This window comes from Fukomys damarensis, unplaced genomic scaffold (assembly GCF_012274545.1).
Source record: "Fukomys damarensis isolate Sample0158 unplaced genomic scaffold, DMR_v1.0_HiC HiC_scaffold_39, whole genome shotgun sequence".
NCBI classification, from domain to species: domain Eukaryota; kingdom Metazoa; phylum Chordata; class Mammalia; order Rodentia; family Bathyergidae; genus Fukomys; species Fukomys damarensis.
Window position 1 is genome coordinate 1,493,624 of NW_022900951.1, and position 5,459 is coordinate 1,499,082.

Sequence of the window (5,459 nt, forward strand, 5' to 3'; positions counted from 1 at the left end):
GGCCTCGCCCGCAGAATTAGTGCTCTCAGATTTGCGGCTGCTCGCAACCTAAAGACAGGAGAGCACTGAGAAAAAGAATTGTGAAACCAAGGAAACGACTTAGCAGTGGTTTCTGGGTCTGCAAATCGTTTATCAGCAAAGTGCCCTTCTCAAACATAGCCGTCGTGGTACGGTAACCCTTTTCTGAGTACTTAATGACGTGAATATTGATTTTAACACCGCAAGAAGAGCTAGGGATATAACTCGTGGTAGAAAATCTTTGCTTGGCATGGGCGAAGCCCTGGCTTCAGAACCCAGCATCGCAGAAGCAAAATGAATCATCAGTTATATGAAATAAGCCTGTAGTCATCTAACACTTTGCACCGTGTATTTGAAAGGTGAAGATTACAGATTAGTCAGGATGTGAAGTTAGCTTGTTCAGTTCACTAGAGTTTTTACCTCAAATTCCCGCTTTAATTGGAGCTATTAGTGCCCAGCATGACTGCCCTACTCCCGCTGAATACAAGCATTAGGTGTGAATTCACACTCACACACACACACACACATGTACTCAATAACACTGTAAATATTCTATCAAATGTAGATTTTTTTCCTAGAGGGAGATGAGGACGTGCTTTTATCGCAGGAGGCCTCTGCTAACTTTCAAACTATGATTTTTTTCTTTTTGTGCTGCGTGTAATTCCTTCACTCCACCTGCCCCGGGCTTTATTGAGATCTTACAGAAGGATGTTTTTTTCTTTTCTTTCTTTACAGCAGCACAGCGTGTCACTCTGCTGCTGCAGGGTTTTTGCCAGCTGCTCAGTGAGCCGTGCGTGGGGCGCATGGCGGGTGAATGTGCCCGAGAACAGAGACCTTCTTGCTACTCGTCGCCGCCTTTCCCGGGAGAGCCTGTTCCCTCACCGCTGGAGTGCAGGGCATTTGAAATCCGATTGTGCCGAATGCTGGTGTAGCTGCTGCCCTCCCGGCGTGCTCCGACTTTCACGCTCTTTCTGAGGTTGGCGTGGGACTCGTGGCTGCGCACGCTGAAGGGAATTAAATGGGACTGCGGCTTTGCTGCACTTCAGGTGGCTCTGTTAGGAGCAGCGTCGAAGTTTGCTTTGCTTTGTATGACTTATGTCTGCATTAACCAATATCAGAGTGCAAGAGAAGACGAAAATAAAGCCCGATAGAAGTGTGCGCATGTTCGCATGTAATTCATGTCTTTCTAAAACGGAGTTGCATTGCAGTATCATACGGCCACACCTTCAGGCTTTTTCCAAGTGTAGTGCTATTATGCGAATGGGAATTATATACTTGATTTATACACAATTGTTACGTTAATAGGGTTGTTACCGTTTTATTCGAAGACTTGCATTTTAGGTTTGCATGAACAGTAACATAAGCGTCACTGTGCCATTACCAAAAGCAAAAGCACTCACACAATCACCGTCTCTCTATATGTTTCTCACATTCTGTAACGATGTTAAAACTAGAAAACGCAAATATATATGTGTATGTGTACTTTTCCACCCGTAATTTCATGGATTTGTATATAAACTTGCTGGATAAGTATGCTCGCATTGCCCATGCAAAAACAACGTGGGCATAGAACTGCTCCAAATGTGTATGAACACGTGTATAAAAATCACACTTTTATAACTACATTAAGACGGCAAGTGGATTTGCACTCATGCATAGTTTTGTCTGAGGTGATTTTTTTTTTTCTGTATCTTCTATTATGGGTGAATCACTGAACGAGGTTCTTAAAATACAATGGCATTGATGAAATCAATCTGTTCACTTACATCTGTGGCAATGGTTATAACACAAGGTCATATTCATGATAAAAGAACCTTTTGAAAAATATACAAAGTGAAAGTATTATAGAGAAGAGTTTGCATCCCTTAATTGCATATGTGCAGATATTTAGCTTGTAGGTTTTTCTTTTTGTTGTTGTTGTTTTGTTTTGGTGTTGGGGATGGAACTCGGTTCCTCGCGCTTGTGAGGCAGGCGGTGGAACCAGTGAGCTAAATCCCAGGCCCTCAGAAGTGTACTTTGAATCCCAGTAGTTTCAGCACGGTCATGATATAAGTTACAGCCAGAGGCTAACCTTGAAGTGGACCCCGAGGGTTTACCCGATGTGGGATCTTGGCTTCAACCCCAAAGAAATGGGAAACTTTTGTGAAGCCCCCTTTTCTCCTGACTTTTCTTCAGTTCTTTGAGAAAACGGTGGAAATGAGACAGAGCTATTACGACCTCCAAGATTAATGGACTGCTACAATGTGTACATTTCTCTTTTTTTTCCCCCAATGAGGTGAAATCATATAGAATCTGCGATCTGAGCACAGACACTCTGAGCTTCTTTTTTTTTTTTGTACCGGAGATCGAACTCGGGTCCTTGTGCTTGCAAGTCAGGCCACCGAACCGCTGAGCTAAATCCCCAGCCCCGACACTCTGAGCTTATTGTGTGGGCAAAAACTATGAAGGAAACTGAGGAGGTGGTTTGCAAGGTGGCTCCTCCTGCCGGCTTCTGGCCACACTTCTGCTGTATCCCGCAGGGACTGGATATCAGTGCAAGCCTGAAAATAAAGTAATTCCTTCCTCCTGAGCCGTGGCGGTAATGCGGGGAATACCACCTTGGGAAACAGTCTTCAGGAGAGGCCGGGGGAGCTCATCCTGGCTCCTCAGATCAGGCCCCAACCTGCCCTCCAAGTTCTGCTACAGTCTGAGAAGCCTATAAATTCAGCAGCGGCTCAGAGGGTCAGCGGCAGAGTCGGCTTCAGGGCCTCTCTGAATGAGCACGGATTCTGCGAGAATGTGGGGACTTTTGCATTGAACGATGCCAAATTCAGACAGGTGACTGAAAAATACAGTGAAAATTGTCGTGTGCGATGGTAAAAATACAGGCTCCAACACCACGGAATGAACAGAGGGGAAAAACAGCTTTTTGATGCCATGTCCTGTTATTATTCATCATTTTTTTGAAGAGAAGGTTAGAAGAGACTTTTTAAAAAATTTACTCTAGCACCGCAGAAATGACTGCACCGTGTTATACTAGCAGAGAACTCTGGCAGAAAAATGCTTATAACTCTTACATTACTTTTATTACAAAGCACGAAGGAACATAACTTTTTTTTCTTAATGACAAATCAGAGTTGTCACCCTCCTGAAACACTGGTTAATAAGCTTATTTTAAACCTCGTAAAAAGCAACTGTGAGGAGGTCGAAGAATAAAAGATAATTATTAGTTGTTGAAGCGGGTTCAGTCCCCATACCTGCTGATCTCTTACTCCAAGCTTGCAAGGGAGGAGATACCATTGTCCGCTGCGAATAGGAGCGCAGAGTAGAGCCACCACTGTGGAAAGCAGTATGAAGACGCCTCAAAAAGTGTAAAACTAGATGTTCCATTTAATTCAGCTGCTCTTTCCCTATTGCAGTCCTGAAAGAGTTAAAGACCTTGTATTACAGTGGTCCATGCACAACCCTGTGTCTAGCAGCACAATTCGTGACAGCTAAATCTTGGAAGAAGCCTGCGCGTCCATTAACAGACGAATGGATCAATGAAATGTGTTTGCACACAGAGTGGAGTACTACTCTGCCTTAAAGAAGGAAAACCCGAGGCATTTGTAAGAAAGTATAGTCACCTTGAAACCTTAGTGTTGTATGAAATAAATCGCACGTGCAAGCTTAAACGGCACATGATTTCCCTTATATGAGAAAACCCGGATGTAAATAAAGCGAAAGTGAAAACATAGATAAATGGGAAACAGAGTAGATCTCTAGCAGAAGGGAAGGGAGACCAGGAGAAGCAAGGGCAGGGAAAGGGGAAGGAGATGAAAAAAGCCACGAAGGTGAGTTATGTGCATGCACCAGTTTTCCCAAAGAAAATAATGGTTATGCCCTGCAACCATGGCCTCACAGAAATAAAAATTTTAAATCTCATCTCCCTTATACAGATTTAGCATCAGTGTGGCAGGGAATGGAATGAAAAAGGCCCCCATATTGCCCCTAATGGGATGGAAACAAACTTACCCATAATTAGACGGTGTGCACTACGACACAGAGCAATGCTGAGCATCCTGTCTTCGGTCTCCGTAATTTCATGCTGTAAGAATGAAAACCCTCGGAGGAGGAAAGACCTGCATCGCTAGGAGAAATCCTTTTCGCTCTGCATGAGTGTGGCTTCGCCGAAACAGCGGGTGTATGAACCGATCCTGAGCAGCAAGTGGAAATTCAGGATGTGGCTTGCTCAGCCCCATTTCCGGTAAATAAAATTTGATTGAGTCGAATTCTCCTGACTGTAGGATTTGTGTCTCCACGGCTAGCTGGTGGAAACTACATGGTAGAAAGTGAGTTTGATCGAGGAAGGGCCGAGTCACCTGTGGATGCAGATAAAAAATTATCGAAATGAGATTTTTTTTTTTTCTTTTTGGCCCAGGTACGGAAGGCCTGAAAGTGTAGTTTAAAATATTTTGAGTTTGATTCTGCGAGGAACCGGTGCTGAGCACAGGTTGCTAGAGAAAGGGACGGAAGGGATTTTATGAGTCTTGGGTAAGGCAGCTGAGTCGTGTAAATAAATGTACAGGTCAGGGAGGGTAAAAGAGCTGATATCAGAAGACGGTGGGTAAGAGGTATGAACGGGAGGGATGTGTGGAGACGTCCAACGTGAGAAGGTGACGGTTCAATTCCTCACTTGTCACCTCAAGTGGGATTTTCAAACTCATTAGAGAAATTTACATAACCTGAGACATGATAAAAAGATGGGTCCTGCACAGAATCAGAATTACGCAGCTACTGTTATTATCTTGCAGATAAAAGTGAACCATGAAAACGACAACCCAGGGCACAATGAATTTTGTTACGGTATATGTATTATGATGAATTTTTCTACGATGGACCTGCAGTAGCAGGTAGGAGGGAGGGAGGGATACGGCAAGATAAGCCAGGATGGGAATGGTCACAGGATCCAGTTAATTTAATGGGCAACCAGGCTAGATTAAGGGACTCTCGAAGAGGGGACTGAGAGAGGTGGTGTGGACCACACACACATGCGGGTTCGTCCACTGGTGTTTACAGTAGAGTCTGAAAATCCTCAGTGCGAGTGTTTTGTCCGTTTCTGGCAGCACCATGGTCTGGGGTGTATTTTGGGAGACTCTTGGACATCATCACGTGTGCTTGCTTAATTGTGGCCTACATTAGCAGCCCCTTGGATAGGGTATGGGACGATGGGGCACTGCATTGAGGAGTGGATCCATCTGATGGTGACTTCATAGCTGCGTGTGCCGTTCAGTAGTGAGTCTCGGGGGAGGAATTGTGCCACTGCGGTGTGACCCAGAAGATCGTTCTCTCTCAACCACCTTATTCCTCAGTGCTCAGATTCGTGTCCACCATGATGTGAGCACCTTTCCTCCCCACACTCTTCCACCATGATGTTCCTGAGTTGGAGCAGCCGACCAAGGACTGAACCTTGAACCTTGAAA

At 44.7% G+C, this 5,459-nt stretch overlaps 1 pseudogene; it reads left to right on the forward strand.

Annotated features, from left to right (window-relative positions):
* Positions 1-821: 821 nt before the first annotated feature.
* On the forward strand, positions 822-2,905 carry LOC104849639 (annotated as a pseudogene).
* The last annotated feature ends 2,554 nt before the right edge of the window (positions 2,906-5,459 follow it).